The sequence below is a fragment of the Bubalus bubalis genome, chromosome 8 (genome assembly GCF_019923935.1).
Source record: "Bubalus bubalis isolate 160015118507 breed Murrah chromosome 8, NDDB_SH_1, whole genome shotgun sequence".
NCBI lineage: Eukaryota > Metazoa > Chordata > Mammalia > Artiodactyla > Bovidae > Bubalus > Bubalus bubalis.
The window spans coordinates 74,349,462-74,367,005 of NC_059164.1; the positions used below are offsets into that span (position 1 = coordinate 74,349,462).

General features: G+C 47.6%; 1 protein-coding gene across 7 annotated transcripts in view; it reads left to right on the forward strand.

The window, feature by feature from the left end:
* TNS3 (tensin 3) overlaps window positions 1–17,544 on the forward strand; it is a 222,572-nt gene that overhangs the window by 28,895 nt on the left and 176,133 nt on the right. For 6 of the 7 annotated variants that reach the window (XM_025291331.3, XM_045166422.1, XM_045166423.1 and 3 more), the window contains one exon: window positions 15,991–16,102. The exons of the other annotated variant lie outside the window; for it this stretch is intronic. The gene's annotated coding sequence lies outside the window, so the exon portion shown is untranslated. Of the gene's footprint in view, window positions 1–15,990; window positions 16,103–17,544 lie in introns of those variants that run through there. 7 annotated transcript variants of the gene reach the window in all.

The following is a 17,544-nucleotide window of genomic DNA, read 5'->3' on the forward strand; positions in this document are numbered from 1 at the left end:
GGAGATGTGGAGCCAGTGATACCCGGGACTCAGCAGGGAGGGGCTAGAGGGGACGTGGGGCATCATCAATGATGACAGGATAGGCTGGAGGGGACAGCTGGGGGGAGTGTGCACAGAGGACAGTCCAGGACACTTAGAGGTGCCCAGGGGACAAGGACTGTCCAAGGGAGATGAGAGCAGGACCCAAGAAAGAGAAGGTGCCTAGGACGTGGGGGCCTGGGAACCAGGAGAGGGAAGTGTGGCACGTGGGTAGCAGCCAGGTGAGTTGGCAACTAGGGTGGGTGAGGAGCAGCTGGGTGTGATGAGCTAGGTGGGGACTGGTGGGCAGTTTGGGAGGATGGAGAGGAAATTCTGGTTGTCAATCCCAGGTGTGGAACCTGGGCAGTGGACGTGGACTCTAGCCAACCCTTGAAGGAGTTTCCCTAGAAGAGGATTATGAAATGAGCCATGATGGTGGCCGGGGTTGGAAGTTACACAAGGGCCATCTTTTTTTTCTTTCATTTTTAAAAAATGTTTGTTGCTGTTGTTAGTCACTAGATTGTTTCCGACTCTTTGTGACCCCGTGGACTGCAGCACACCAGGCTCCTCTGTCCTTCACTGTCTCCCAAAGTTTGCTCAAATTCATATTCATTGAAATGGTGATGCTATGTAACCATCTCATCCTCTGTCATCCCCTTCTCCTGCCTTCAATCTTTCCCTTCATCTTTTCCAACGAGTCAGCTCTTCACATCTCGTGGCCAAAGTATTGGAGCCGCAGCTTTAGCATCAGTCCTTCCAATGAGTATTCAGGGTTGATTTCCTTTAAGATTGACTGGTTTCATCTCCTTGCAGTCCAAAGGACTCTCAAAAGTCCTCTTCAGCACCACGGTTCCAAAGCATCAATTCTTCAGCATTCAACCTTCTTTATGGTCCAACTCTCATGTCCATACATGACTACTGGAAAAATCATAGCTTTGACTATACAGTCCTTTGTCAGCACAGTGATGTCTCTGCTTTTTAATAATTTTTTAAAAATAATTTTATTTTTGGCTGTGCTGGGTCTTCGTGTTACGCAGGCATTTCTCTAGTTGTGGCAAGCAGGGGCTACTCTCTGGTTGAGGTGTGCAGGCTCTCATTGCAGTGGCTTCTCTTGTTGTGGAACACAAGCTCAGGGTGCACGGACTTCTGTAGTTGTGGTGCGTGGGCTCAGAAGTTGTGACTCCTGGGCTCTGAAGTGCTGGCTCAATAGTTGTGGTGCATGGGCTTAACTGTTCCAAGACACATGGGATCTTCCTGGACCAGCGATCCATTCTGTGTCTCCTGCATTTTCAGGCAGATTCTTTACCAGTGAGCCACCAGGGAAGCCTGCAGTGGGGCTATCTTTAAACTTGGGTGCCTGGCAGCCTCTGTGTCTGCCGGGGAGTCAGCACAGGAAGAAAAGCTGGTGAGGCTTGACTGTAGGGGAGCGAGAGTCAAGGCTGCTATGAGCACCTGCTGTCATCCAGGTTTACACCCTGCCAGCTGGGAAAAGGGTCAAGACATTGTTATGCATTTCGTTTGCCAAGGGCAACAGACTCTGAGTGTTGGTGTTCACGGGGTGGCTAAGCACTGGTAGGAGCCCACTGTGGAGGGGGGTGGGTGTCAGCACCCCTTACAGAGGTTTCCCGGCGTTCAGACTGAGTGCTTCTTGCAAGTGGTGACCTTTGCTTCTGTCCTTGACCTTGGCCCTCCCAAACTCATGCACAGTGGGTGTACAGTGAACTTGGTCAGCTGATTGAACAAGCCCCTGCACTTGTGATAGAGGAGACTGGAGAGCTAGTGAGCAGAGCCTCGCACCTGTGCGTACAGGGGTCCACCCCCACCTACCCCACCTGAGACTGTAGCAAAATCATGCCAGCAATGAAAGATTTGAAGCCCCCTTCCTCCAGTGAGTGCTGACAATCTCTGAAAGTCCTGGTCTCAGTTTGGTCTACCAAACCAGATCTTTCTCCCTTAATTCCCAGCCCATCTTTGGTGGTCGTGACCCCCCTGGAGTCAGCGCCCATTCTTCCTGTTGCCACCACCGCTAAGGTCCTGGTTGAAACACCCGTCCCCACTCTGCTGGCCTATTTTGCAGGAGGTCTGCCCCCTCCCATCCCCCACCCTCTGCCCCCTCCTGCCCCTTTGCTAGTAAACCTCTGACTCCCCATTTTCTCCACAGTCAAGTCAGATCTTGAGTCTGGCTCCCAGTGCCCCCCACCCCAACCTTTCTCATCACTGGGACCACTTTCCTCTTCAGGCTTTATCAACTCTGTCCCTCCCACACAGTGAACTATGGGGAAAGAATGGAAGGTGGGTGAATGGTGCTGTGAATCATTGTCAATCAGCTAATCAGAAATCAAAGGGCAGCAGACATGAGGCCACAAGTTCCAAGGCCCAACCCAGGTGTGACCACGGGGTGTGGCCTCTAGTGACCACTGCCTTAAAACCTGGCATCTGTCTTTATTGATTTATAGTCATTCATTCCTCCAGTAATGTGTATCCAGCACAGCCTGGGATCCTGGAGGACACACATGGTTTATTGTGTGTGGGGGTGGGGCCTGGGGACACACGGAGAAAGCCTGTGATGGGGCAGGGCCCAGGCAGTGTGGCTTCTGTCTGACCTGGACAGACAGTGTCTTCCTCCGGTGGACGCTGATTCCTGCTCTCTGGGCCTGGATGGAGATTTTGCTGTCTTTTTTCTGAGTTGCAACAAGCATTGTTATTTACAGGAAATGCTCTTTTCATGTGCTGGAAGCATCTTGGAGAATGATCTGGGTGAAGGAGAGATTACTTCAAGTCAGGAGCATCATACCAGGCTGGGAAAATTGCTTTTGTTGGAATTTAAATCAGAGATTTTAATTATTAAACTCTCTTTGAGAACACGTTGATGGGGTTGGGTGCAATCCCAGCTCCATCATGGCCTCACTGAGTTTGAGGGTGACCCAGGTATGGGGGAGTCACCCCAAAGTCCTACCTTCCCCACAGCAAGATGAGACCCAGTCATGCCTGCCTCACACCCATCCTGGGACTACAGATACAGATTCATAGTGGCGATGATAAATAGAAGCAATGTCTGCTTTAAAAAAAAAAATTCAGAAATAGTTAAAACTTGTTCATATTGAGGGCTTCCCTGATAGCTCAGTTGGTAAAGAATCCACCTGCAATGCAGGAGACCCCAGTTCAATTCCTGGGTCAGGAAGATTGGCTGGAGAAGGGATAGGTTAACTATTCCAGTATTCTTGGGTTTCCCCAGTGTCAGCTGGTAAAGAATTTGCCTGCAATGCGGGAGACCTATGTTCGATCCCTGGGTTGGGAAGCTCCCCTGGAGAAGGGAAAGGCTACCCACTCCAGTTGCAAAGAGTCAGACACGACTGAGCGACTTTCACTTCACTTCACTTCATATTGTTGAAAATACCCCATCTTTCTCAGAAACTGATTTTTCTCCTCATTATCTACTTGGGGCCTCTCACCTTAGTCCTCCAAACTCTTCTGGCTGTGCAGGGACCCCTCTTAGCAGGAGTCACTGTTCAGTTGATAAATTGTGTCCAACTCTTCTTGACCCCATGGACTGTAGCACACCAGGCTTCCCAGTCCTTCGCTATCTCCCAGAGCTTCCTCAAACTCATGTCCATTGATTCAGTGATGCTATCCAACCATCTCATCTTCTGTTGCCCCCTTCTCCTCTTGCCCTCAATCTTTCCCAGCATCAAGGTCTTTTCCAATCAGTTGGCTCTTCACATCAAGGGGCCAAAGTGTCTCCTTTCCAACCACACCCTCCCTGTAGGGGCCAGTTCCCAGGCGCACAGGAGGGCTGTCTGGATGCTCTAGCAGAAGGGACAGGCCAAATGAGATGCCTCTATCCTCACATCTGACCTGGGGAAATAACTTGGGTTTGGGACCACCCATAGGAGGTCTGCTCTGCTGTGACAGTGGAGCATTGCTTACTAGGTTAAACTTCCCAAAGCCTCTGCTGGTTGCCAACAGCTAGGGATGACATCTCTGCAGAAATGGGATTTCTGGAGGGGCTAGGGGCTTCCCTGGTGGCTCAGATGATAAAAAATCTGCCTGCAATGCCAGAGACCTGAGTTCGATCCCTGGGTCGGGACGATCCCTTGAAGTAGGGAATGGCTACCCACTCCAGTATTCTTGCCTGGAGAATCCCATGGACAGAGGAGCCTGGCCGGCTTCAGTCCATGGAGTTGCAGAGTTGGACACAACTGAGTGACTAACACACATACACACACACACACACACACACACACACACACATACACACAATCCACTATTATCACTATTTCGATGTTCAGGTTGTCCCAGATCTGGCCAGGACAGCCTCTGCAGGCCAACTCAGCCCCCTGGTCATGCAGCCCCACCATTCTGGAAGCATTCCTTTACCTTTTGACGTTTGTACCATCCCTGACTCAGATCTGAAATCAGCCACGTCTCCGGGGAGCCCTGATTTCTTTTACTGGGAAACAGAGACGTGGGTGCTGCATGTAACCACTACTCCTGGGGGCTTCTTTAGGCGCCCCCTCCCCCACCACAGACAGAGCTGGGGAGTGTAGGGAGTTTATATGTGCCTCTGTGTGTATGGGTGCATGCCTCTGCATGGGTGTGTGTGTGCATGTGCACATTTGCATTAGTTTTCATTTCTGTATCTGTGTCTCTGCCGTGAAAACATGAGTTACACCAGCATCTGACTCCAGTCCCACAGCACGGCTTTCACTGAAATGTTCTCCCTTTCTGTGTTAGTAAACTCCTTCTTCACCAAGTGGTCCCAGGACACAGTATGTTCACGTGGTTCCTCCTCTCTCACTTCCAGAGACTCCCGCTGCCCTCAGGGTCGGGCCTTGGCTTGCTTTGTGGGGCCCCCTTCCTCTCCACGCCTGCTCTTAGGATGCAGACTCTGCCTGTCTGCCATCCATGCCCCAAATGCATGCTGTGCTTCTGTTCACGTAAACACCCTGCTTTATGGTCCCCTGGTTATTTTCCTGTCTCAAAAATGTCCCTCTCTCCTAGGTCTCAGCCCACCTGTCATCTGTTTTCCCTGAAGTCCCATGAGAGGGCTCAGTGCCCCCTCATAATGCCACATACAGACATTTCCACCGTTGGGTAAAGGGGAGTCATGTGTGTGCCTGATGCCAGGCACACAGGCTGCTCATCAGCATTCTGGGATGGCCTATGGGAGTAGCCTCCATTCAGTTAGATGAGATCCTGGATGGGCCAACCTCACATCTTGTCTTAGAGTTGGACTCACTGCTGAGCTCATGTCCCCAGTCCAGTCTGGCTTCCCAGTCTGGGTTGGTGATACAGCCCCGAGGCCTGGTATTGGAGCTTTACCCTCAAAGTTTGGACCCGGGCCCCCGGAAGTCCATCTTGTACAGGAAGAACCTCCTTTGTTGTTGGGGACTCAATACAGCCAGAATTCAGAAGCAGATGTCAGGCCAGCAAGAAGCAAGGAGGATTGTCACTTCACCAGGGGCAGGCTAGGCTCGCAGCACAACAGTGGGGTGAGTCTGGCAAGGCTGGAGTGGCTGGCTTGGTCCCTAGGCTGAGCTGGTCCCAAACCCTCATGCTTCGGCTTGCCTCAGAGGGGTGGTGTGGGAAGCTAGGGGGAAAAGGGACTGGAGAGGGGGCCAGGAGGCAAAGCGGGGAGTCCTGGCAGGTTTGTGTTTGGGAAGTTCACTTGGGCTCCGGTGTTCTGGACTTCAGTGGACTCTCTGTGATCCCTGATTCTCACTGAGTTGTGATAGCCCACTGTGCTATAATCCATGAGGTGTGATTGCATGCATGTATTTATTATTAATAATAAAGTGTGGGAATTTTCTGAATGATGTATTTTTTAATTGAATCAGAGGAGATTCAGGTGTCCCTATGAAAACATCCGTTTGTCTTCCAACCTTGCAACCGTGGGCCTAGGTGCACTGGTGCTCAGGACCATCATTACCAAGGGCCCCATAGAGTGTGCAGCCCTGTCCATGAGTTCAAGGAGCTTTATCATGTTGAAAGTTACCTGTTTGCTAGGATTGAGGTTCCTCCTGCTGGTTCCATGGGTGAGACTGGTGATAGATCTGGCTGATTCCTGGGAAAATGCTTGCCTTGCGTGCCCTCAGACAGCAGAAGAGTGTGCTTCTAGCTGAGCCTGTAGGCACAGCTCTGGGCTCCGTCTTGTTCTCGATGGTGGGGACTCAAATCTGATACAGATGTGTGTTCTTAGGGATCCTGCAGTCATATGCGGGTGAAGGATGTGTATGAAGAAATAGAGCTGAGAGGTGTTTACAAAAACTAAAGTTTGACTCCTTTATAGAAAAAGTGAATAATGATGAATGAATCTAGAAAATAAATTAACAAATGAATGAATGACTATAGAGACAGATGAATATACTCTTATTTGAAGGATGAAGGCGAAATGAGAATGAATGGGTGGCTGCCAGGTGAGAAGCCAGAATGATGTGTTTCTGGTTTTTTTTTTTTGGTGTGTGGTTGAAAGTCAAAGAGCAGCTTTGCTATTCCACCCCCAGAAATGGAAAGATGGGTATTTGGTGCCAGAACCTGAGAGGTTAATGTCGGCCTTTGAATTGATGGCTGGAATTTGCACATGTGTTAACCATAAAGGCCCGGGGTCTAGCCCACCCAGACTGCTCTCCAAAGCTAAGACATTTGGAGTTGCAAGCGGAGTTGAAGATCTGAAGTCAGAGCGTTAGACCAACACAGGGCATCAGTTCTGCTGCACCCTGGGCTGGGCACGAGGCAGGCTGAGCCACTGGAACACCCGGCGCTGCTATGCACACAGCGAGCCGGCAGGTCTGAGACCATCCAGCTCCCTGGGCCACGTGCTCCTCTGCACCGGCCTCCTCTACGGGACCCTACAGAAGGGAGAAGGTGGCCTCAGCTGAACAAGTCCACTGTCAAGGGACCCCTTTCCAGGAATGTTGCCAGAGCTTCTCATGGTGGAGAGCTAAGAGCCACTGGTCCACAAGCCCTGCCCAAGACGACTCAGTCTTGTGGGGTCTGGCAGGCAAAGGGCCATCTGTCTGTGGATCAGGCCCACCTTCCCCCTCTGGGCTGTGCTTCAGGCTAAGGGACTCTTCCCCTTTCCAGGTGTCTAGCTTCCTCTTCATGTGAGACCCTGTCCCCACCATCCCAGTCACCTTTATCGTCTTAAAATAAGTTAAAAACAGTTTTAAATTTCCTTCTAAAATCATGGACCCAGAGAGGGAACTCAGATGTGATTTGCTGGGAGCTGGATGGCTCTCTGGATAGTAAGGAGAGGGAAGGGTGCTGTGGATCCCAGACCCCAGGTACAGAAGGCCCCATGGTCATTTCCTTTGTGCTTGCTGGAACCTCTACCTGCTTCTCATCCCACTTTGGCAGGGCTGCTCCTTGTTTTTCTTAGTTGAAGAGGCAAATTGGAAAGACAACCTTTCTGTATTAGAGTTTTCCTTCTTTCCACTCCAAAGCCACTGTTGCCTAGCAGTATAGATTACCGGTGATACTGACCATTACAGATGCAAGTTTACTGGACAGTATACAAGATTTAAAATCCCGAAAGCCAGAGAGCCTGACGCTTTTGATTTTAAGTCCCTGGGTCTGCATTCTTGGAGAGGTCTGAAATCCTAGTCAAGCTGTACTCCAGCCAAAGGCGGGGGTAATCCAGTGGGAGGGCCAAGGGCGTTGGAGGGCGATGGAGGGTTAGCCCCCCACCCCTGTCCTAGGAGGCGTTTCCTCGCCACTTTTTCTGGGTTTGGCTGAGAAACCTTTTTCCTCTTCTCCGGAGCTGCGGTCTGGGGCGGGGGGAAGGGAGCGCTAATTTGTGTCAGATGGAGGGGCGCCGGGGGGGCCGTGCGCTCTTTCGTCTGGCTTTTGTTCGCGGCATCTGACTCCTGACGACCGAGTGGACTTGGAATTGGCGACCGCTTCATTTCAGGGCTCCAGGGGTCGAACTTCTGGGACTCCCAGACACAGGGGCCCAGGAGGCATACCTGCCGGGCATCACCACCCGGGAGAGGTCCGCGCCTGCCTCGCCCTTCCTCGCCCGGCCCGGCCCTCGGCGGTGGCCCGGACGGCCATGCGGCTGCGCGCCCTGACCCCGGGGCCGCCTGGAGGGTGCGCGCGCGGGGCGCGGGCTCGCCGGCACCGGCGCCAGGTGAGTGGGCGTTCTGCGAGGGGGAGGGGCGCAGGGAACCGGGACCCCGGCGCGGCGGGAACTGGGAGCTGGGACAGGATGGAAGCCCTGGGAGTGGAAGCACTTTTGGGTTGGTGCACGCCTGTGCTTGTGTTTGCCCGCGTACCCCGGTCTGCGCGCCAGTGTGCCCTTGCGCTCTTGTCTGCGCGTGCCTGTTCGTGGTTTTGCCCTGGTCACTGCGCGTGCCCGTATGTCCACGAGTGCGCGCGTGTCCTTGTCTATGTACGCGTGTCTCGTGTGTGTTCGTCTGTGCGCGTGTTACTTGAGCAGGAAAGAACGAGCGAGGGAAAGCAGAGCTTTGCTTGGTGGGAGGCCGGCGCCCTGGTGAGCCCACGTGAAGTGGGAGACAGCTTTGCTCTTAATTTTCGAATCCAGCTCCGTCTTGAACACACTTCCCTGGACTCCTTTACTGGAATGGAAGCAGGACATTGGCAGTTTCACGGACGCCCTTCTAGCTTGTGTTTCTTTGCCAAGGAAAAGGGTGCTGTAACTCTGGGTGTGTGAGGATGCTCTAGCGTTGTTGCAGAAGTGCAAGTTCCCCAGGGCCGTGTTACAGCGCTTGGTCCTGGGACTGTCTCCCATGGCGCTTGACTTAAACTGAGTAGATGCACAGGCGGCTCCCTACTAGGTTCAGCAATCCCGTCTCTGAGTCTAATAATTAGGCATTTATTGCATTCGTTTTACTGGAAACTTATGAAAGTTCTGAGGCGTGAGAAGTTGTCAGAATGTCAGCCACTTGACATCACTTTGAATTGTACTCATTCTGATTTTTAGTTTAACAATCAAATGCTACTCCTGAGAAACTTGGGGACCCTGTGTGGAAGGCAGAGGATGTCCCTGTGCTCTGGGTCCTTTGGCTGGGTGGAGGCATCTCTGGGCAGGATTACTCCAGAGGTTTGGGGCTCGCTTTCTTCACGCAGGAAGTTGTGGTGTTTAACTTCAGAGTCAAGTTGCTTGGTGATTTTGCTGAGTGCATCAGCCCCCCTCGAATGCTACTGAAGGTTTCCTAGGTAGGAAAACACTCACCTAAATCCTCTCTCCTGAAAGGAAAAGAGGCTTGGATTGTGTTGGTTTAGGCTTTGTGGGGGTAACTGTTGCCACTGCAACATTAGCCGAGAGAACTGAACCGAGAGGACTGTGAGGTTTTGCATTTTCGCAGAGCAGAGCAAAAGGTTACCCTGCTGCATGCCTGTGGAGCACTTCCTCGCTCAGTTTTTCAGAGATTTTTCTTTCTAAAAAGAGACCTCACCATCAAGACCAGCACTAATTACCCTGAACCCCTCAGGGAGTCCTTGTGGAACTGGCAGCCTTGCTCTCTACCCTTCCCACTGTCTGCTCCTAACAATTAAATGCAATTTAGATTCCTGAATTGAGTCTGCTAAATGCTTCAGCATTTCGGCCTCCCCTGTTCCCCGTGCGCTCAATGGGCCCGCCTCTTTGGGAGAAATGAAAGCACAGTATCAGGTGAAAACAAAGGCAGCCTAATCCCGTCTAGGCTCACTTCACAATGGAGATGTTATGTACAGATGAAGCGTGAGCAGATGTTATTACACTATCTGAAATGAATTCCTCCACCATCCAGCCACTGAAATGGCTTCGGCCTCCACACAGCACCTCTGCTGTTTCCTTCCTCCAGGTTTCTAACTGTGGCCCAGCCGGCAGGAAAACCACAGGAACACAGTGCCTCTTTCTCCCTGGTTGTAATAAAGGTATTTGTAAGGAATAAAAACGTCACAGTATCCCCTGTTGGCTCACAGAATACAGCCAATTCATTCAGTTGACAAGTATTAATTGAGGGTACCAGGCACTGTGCAGGGCCTTGGAAGAAAAATAGATAAGAGCCTGGTGTCCTGCCTGTAGGAAATTACACAAAAGAGACGGCTATAAACAAATAACTGAAATATAAGGGAGGAAAAGTGTGTGCCAGCTGGGGGATTATGATAGAGGCTGTGTGTGTCAGCTACTTGAATGTCTACTCCTGTGTGAGCATGAGGCCTGGGGGGAGACTGGATCTGAGCCCATATTCCTTATCCCTTGGCTACGGGGTCTTGAGCTTGCATCCTATGCTCTCCATGTAGAACATTGTTGATTATTTATAGCACAGAAGGGCCCTGCCAATGTCATGGACTTCATGATAGTAGTATCTTCATTCCTCTTTTGTAAGCACTGAGTTCAGGAGCCCTACTATCAAAAAGTATATGGTCTCTTGAAAAAAGCAGAAACAGACATGTAAACAAGTTTGTAATAGCAGTACCTTGCCGTGGTGTATTAATCTATACACTATTTAGAAGTGTGTTATTTGATGTCCAAATACTTTAGGGGATTTTACTAAAATCTTTCTGTTTCTGATTCCTAATTTAATCCCATTGTGGTCAGAGAACATATTTAGTACAACTTGAATAATTTAAAATTTTCTTAGACTTGTCTACTAAATATTCCATATGCATTTGAAAAGAGTGTGTATTCCGCCGCTGTTAGGTCAAATGTTCTGTAATGTCAGTTAGGTCAAGATATTGATAATATTGTTCAAAGCTTATGTATCCTTTCTTATTTTCTGCAATAATTATCCATTATTTCTAAAAATAATATTAATTATTGAGAAAGGCTATATTAGTTTGCTAGGACTGCCATAATGAAATAACACAGACTAGGTGTCGTAAACAACAGCAGTTTATTTTTTTATAGTTCAGGAGGTTGGAAGTCCAAGATCAAGGTATTGACAAGCTTGGATTTTCCCAAGGCCTCCTCCCTCTTTTCTTAGTTTGTGTGGCCACCTTCTCACCACGTCCTCACATGGACTTTCCTCTGTGTGCCAAGCTTTCCTAGTATCCCCTTTTCTTTATATAAGGACACCGGCCCTGTTGGATTAGGTCCCTACCCTTATGGCCTCATTTTACCTTGATTATCTCTTTGAAGGCCCTAACCTCAAACATAGTTAGTTACATTGGAGGTTAAAGCTTCAATATATGGATTTGGTGGGGACACAATTCAGTGTGGGGTAATGAAATTTCTATGTTTGCCTATTTCTCATTGCAATTCTGTCAGTTCTCATTTCATATATTTTGAGAATTTTGTTATTAAATGTGTAACTTTGTTATGTTCTCTTGATGTTTCTACCCTTTTATCATTATGTAGTGCTTCTCTATGTCATTGGGGCTTCCCTGGCGGCTCAGATGGATATCACTGGGAATATTCTTTAATCTGGAATCTACTTTGTTATTAATATAGTCATTTCAGCTTTTCTTTAACACTAACATTGTATATTTTTCTATACTTTAAAAAAATATATAATTTGACAATCCCTGCCTTTAATGAGATGTTTAAACTGTTTAATATGATTCCTAATATATTGAGGTTTAAATCTATCATCTTGCTGCTTGTTTTCCATTTCTCTTATGTGTTCTTTATTACTGCTTTTTCTCTTTTCTTGCCATTTTAACATAATTTTGTTTTCTCTTTTTTGTTGTATTTATTACCTACAACTCATTATTTTAGTTGTTGCTTTAGGTTTATGTTATAGATTTTTAGCTTGTCTCAGTCTGCCTTCAAGTGATAGTGTATTGCTTCGTGTGTATTATGAGAGCCTTACAGTGGTATCAGTTCAGTTCATTCAGTCGCTCAGTCGTGTCCAACTCTTCGCGACCCCATGAATCGCAGCACGCCAGGCCTCCTTGTCCATCACCAACTCCCGGAGTTCACTCAGACTCACGTCCATCGAGTCGGTGATGCCATCCAGCCATCTCATCCTCTGTCGTCCCCTTCTCCTCCTGCCCCCAATCCCTCCCAGCATCAGAGTCTTTTCCAATGAGTCAACTCTTCGCATGAGGTGGCCAAAGTACTGGAGTTTCAGCTTCAGCATCATTCCTTCCAAAGAAATCCCAGGGCTGATCTCCTTCAGAATGGACTGGTTGGATCTCCTTACAGTCCAAGGGACTCTCAAGAGTCTTCTCCAACACCACAGTTCAAAAGCATCAATTCTTTGGCACTCAGCCTACTTCACAGTCCAACTTTCACATCCATACATGACCACTGGAAAAACCATAGCCTTGACTAGATGGACCTTTGTTGGCAAAGTAATGTCTCTGTTTTTGAATATGCTATCTAAGTTGGATATAACTTTCCTTCCAAGGAGTAAGCGTCTTTTAATTTCATACTACCTACCATTTCTCCTTTCCTGAGCTTTGTGCTGTTTTATCATAAATTTTACTTCTACTTATGTTAAACCTCACATTGTATCATTATTAGGTTTTATTTGATAGTTAATTATCTTCTGATGAGTTTTAAGTAATAAGTAAAAGGCCTTACATATTTGTCCATGTAATTAATCATTTCTAGTGGTCTTCATTCTTTTGTTTAAAGCTATATTTCCATCTAATATTATTTTCCTTTTGCTCAGACTATCTTTAACATGTCTTGTAGTATGTGTCAGTTAGTGATAAATTATTGCAGCTTTTGTATATTCTAGGAAGTTTTTAATTCACTGTCATTTTTGAAGTGTGCTTTTGCTGGATTGGTCAGTTTTTTCTTAGTACTTTATATTGCTACACCGTGTTTTCACTTGCTTTTTTTTGAATGAGAAATCTACTGTTATTTTAATGCTTAATCCCGTGAGTGTAATTTGTGCTCCCCTGCCTCCCTGGCTGCTTTTAAGATCTCTTTTTTTTCCAGTTAAAGTATAGTTGATTTAGAGTGTTGTGTTAGTTTCAGGTGTACAGCAAGTGATTAGTTTATATATATATATTTCTTTCTAGATTATTTTCCATTATAGGTTAATGTAAGATATTGAATATACTTCTGTGTGCTGTACAGTAAATCCTTGTTGCCTATCTGTTTTAATTATACTAGTTTATTAATCCCTACTCCTAATTTATCCCTCCCTTTCCTCCATACTTCTTTGGTACCCATAAGTTTGTTTTCTGTATTTGTGAGTCTTTTGCAGTTTTGTTTAAGACTGTCTTTTTCTAACTGGGTTTGAGCAATTTGGTTTTCATGTGCCTTATGTCGTTTCTGTCACATTTTTTTGTGCTTGAGATTTTTTTGAGTTTCTTGGATCAATGGGTTTATAGTTTCCTCACGTTTTGGAAGTTTCAGCCATTATCTCTTCAAACCTCCCTCCACCCACCCATTTTCTTTCAGGGGCTTATAAGCTGCTAAAAGTCCCACAGTTCACGGATACTCTTTTTGTTTGTTATCTATCTGTTTATTTACATAGGTTGTCTTTTCTTTCTGTGCTTTATTTTGGTAAGTTTCCATGGTGATGTCTTCAAATTCACTAATCTGTTCTATTGCAGTGTCTGATCTGTTAATAATTTTATCCAGTGTTTTAATGTTTAATTTAAATATTAAAATATTCAATATTTTAATATCTCAGCTATTTGCATTTGCTTCTGTAAATGTTTGTTTTGGATCTTTTCTTACCTACCTTTTTGAACAAATGGAATATAGTTATAATACTCTGTTAATATCTTGTGTGCTTATTCTCGTCAGTTCAGGGTCACTTTCAATTGACTGATTATTCTCATTATGGGTTATGCTTTCCTGTTGCTTTGCATGCCTGATAATTAAAAAAAAAGTGTTTATTTGTTTTTATTCAGCTGCACCAGGTCCTGGTTGTGGTGTTGGGATCCTTAGTTGTGGTGTTGGGATCCTTAGTTGCAGCATGTGGGATCTAGTTCTCTGACCAGGGCCCCTGCACTGGGAGCATGGAGTCATAGCTGCTGAACCACTAGGGAAGTCCCATGCCTGATAATTTTTGATTGGGTACCAGGCATGGTGAATTTTACCTTACTGGATGTTGGGTATTTTTTTATTTCTACAGATATTCTTGAGCTTTGTTCTGAAATGCAGCTAAATTACTTGGAGAGACCAGGAGCAGTGCTCAGTTTATAGTTAATCATTCCTCACTTTTGAGGCAAGATCCTCCTGTTTTCTATGCAATATTCCCTGAATCTTGGGTTTTCCTGGTCTGGCGGTGGGAAGAAGGACTATTTTCGGCTCTGTGTGAGCGCTGTTTCCTTAAATGGTGGTTTTTTCCCCAGCCTTGAGTATCTTCCTCAAACAGGTGTGCATACACACATGCTCTTCGGTACTGGGCTGAATGCTTCCGAGGGCCCTTCTGAAGATCTTAAGAGTTCTTTGCAGCTCTCTCTTCTCCAGTGCTCTCCTTAGTGAACTCTTTCTTGCTGGCTTATTCAGCTTGAATTCTTAACTCCTTTCCTTCAACCCATGTGGTATACTAGCTCCCCCCTCCCTCTCTGCATCCTGATATCTTTCTCCATGTAGGAATTTGGAGACAGTTATAGAGCTCACCTCATTTTTTCCTGCCTCTGAGGAACTGGATAGGTTCATTTGCCTTTTCATCAGTCACTGTGTGCTCATATCTGACTTCTTTCATTCAGCCTGATAATGCTTTTGATGTTCACCCATGATGTTGCATGTATTAGTAGCTTACTCTTGTGTATACCCAAGCAAATATTTGGATATATGATATGTATCCATTTTATGAATATACCATGGTTTGTTTGTCCAGGTTCCTTGTGATGGGCATCTGGGTTACTTCCTGTTAGGGGCACTTTTTAAAAAGGTAGCTCTGATCATTCTCACACATGTCTTTGCAGACATATTTTTTAAGTGTCTGTAGGAGTGGAATTCGGAGAAGGCAATGGCACCACTCTCCAGTACTCTTACCTGGAAAATCCCATGGATGGAGGAGCCTCGTAGGCTGCTGTCCATGGGGTTGCACAGAGTCGGACGCGACTGAGTGACTTCACTTCCACTTTTCACTTTCATGCATTGGAGAAGGAAATGGCAACCCACTCCATTGTTCTTGCCTGGAGAATCCCAGGGACGGGAGAGCCTGATGGGCTGCCATCTATGGGGTAGCACAGAGTCGGACACGATCGAAGCGACTTAGCGGCAGCAGGAGTGGAATTGCTGAGTCGTAAGATTGGTGTAGATTTAAAAATATGTGTTAAGAAATTTGTCAAGCTGCTTTCCAAAGTAGCTGTACCATTTGTCTCCATTCTCGGTAACACTTCTTCTCAATGAATTTTAGCTATTCTGGTGTGAGTAATGGCCTCTGAGAGTCCATGCGGATATTGGTTATGTTAGAATGCTCTGTCACATATCAGAAAATGGGAATATGATTGGTGTTTAGTTTCAAAGGCAAATTGAATTTTTATAAGATCCTCAGCCATAGCTGTGAGCCTTGCTTGACACTACAAACATGGAAATGGTGGCTAAGTGGTCCCTCTCCTTGCCGTGCCTGTGTGTGTAATGGATTCGATGCTGTACCAGGTTTAAAGAGGAACCGCCTGTCCTGTCACCGTGGTCTGATGACAGCTTCTCCACTAGTACATGAGTTCAGAGAGGCTAAGGGGCCAGGAAGGCCAGTGAGTTGGTGTCCTCTGCTATAATCATGCTGTTTGCTGATTGTGTCTTCCCTAGAAAAAAGCATTAAGACTCTAGGCATGCACGTGGATTCTTTTGTCACAGAAGTGGTGGCTGTAAGCCTGCAGTCTGGAAGCTGATACACTATCGCCTAAGCCCTCCACCCAGGGGATTGTGAGGTGGGCGCATGTGGGCCATCACTAGGGCTCTGGCACTAAGCGTGCCGATGGGGTATCCCAGGCTCCCGGGATCCCAGCCTTGGCAAGGTGCTGTCTTGTTCTGCTCTGTTGGCCTGGTCAAGTTCCTGTTTCAGCTCTTCACCAACTCGGCTGGATTTATTATCTCTTGAAAGGGAAAAGGAAGAGCAAACGCACTATCAATGGAAGCGCTGACACTCTCTCCCTTTACTTTTTCAGCCAGAAGAAGTAACTGCGAGTCTGCACAGTTTTAAGAACAAGGCCTTTAAAAAAGCCAGAGTCTGTGGGGTTTGCAAACAGATTATTGAAGGTCGAGGGATTTCATGCCGAGGTGAGTCCGCGTTGATCCTTCTCATGCCGATTAAACTGAAGCAAAGCAAACAAACAAAAACCCAAAATGAAACCTTCTTTCGGGAGTTTCCAAAGTTAAATCATGGAATTCCCCATCTTAACCTGAGTTTCCCCTTACCCTCACTGGACTGGGATGGAACGTATTTACACAGCTATATGCTCATGAGAAATTTTTCCAGAAAGAGCAAAGTTAGTCTTAGGAGGGGGGCAGCCGTGAGTGGCTCATGACTTATTTTCCTTCTGTCCTGTAGTGTCAGTAGCTTGAGTCATCCCCTTTTGTTTTCTGGTCTCTTACCAGAGTTTACAAATGAAATTTTTCTGTTCTTTTGAGTGACGGTTCATTGCGTTACTGTCCTTTTAGCCTGTTGTCAGGCATTGTGCCAGTCCGTAAACAGAGCCACCAGCTTCAGTATTTGGTGTTTAAACCCCAGGTAATCAATCCAACTTGCTATTTTTTTGCGTTTTCATGGTAGTAAATCTGTATAACGGACATGTGAGGAGGATTTCTCTTGTTTCCCTTGAACTCTGTAATTGTGGTTCTGTGTCACAGAGCGGAGGCAGGTGGGGTTACCTGGGAGAAGGCTTTGGGCTGCTCTGGGCTTGTTATCTCTGATGGGTTTGGGATTTTCTCCGTAGAATAGTTCCAGGGTTGCCTCTAGGCTCCCCATCCTCCCAGTGGACTCCCTGGCACATGGTCCCTGAGGCTGCTTTGGGGTTAGGCGGCCTCAAGGAAAGATGCATGATGGCCAAACTGCAGTGGAACCTTAGGGGGGCGGGAGGCAGGTGTGTCCCCTCCTCTGAAGCGCCCCTCCACTGTCAGCGCTGACGGTGCCTTGGAGCCAGCTCCCGCCTCTCCTTCCCTGCCTGCGGCCTCCTGGAGGTGCCACAAGTCCCCTCCCTCCCTCACCCCACACGGGTCTCTGTTTCAAAGTTGACGCACCTGCTTCTTGGAGTGCATGGCGCTCTCACCTTGTCCTTGGATGCAGCCTGTCTCACAGGGTCTGAAGGTTCCTCTCCACCTAGAAAGGGTGAGCCAGGCCCTGGGGGCTGAGGCGTCACCTGTGGGGGTGCACATGGGGCATGGATCCAGCACCAGGCCTCTCGGCACAGGCCCTCTCCCCACATCAGCAGGCCTGCATGGGTGTGCACGTACACACGCACACACATGCATACACACACACACACACATGCTCACAGGAGTATACACACACGGAGATGCAGAGAAGGGCATGGCCAAGACATGGCTGGGCCAGGAGTGCAGGCTGGTGCTCTGAGTCTGTTAGGATCAAAGTCTCCTCTCTGAGTCCCTGATGTGGGTTGCAGCATTGTTCTCTGGATGGCTGGTGCAGGGCCTGACTGGGATGGGTGTGAGGTGCTGAGCTCACTTTCTGGCATTTCGCTTTGCAGCTGCTGTGATAATGA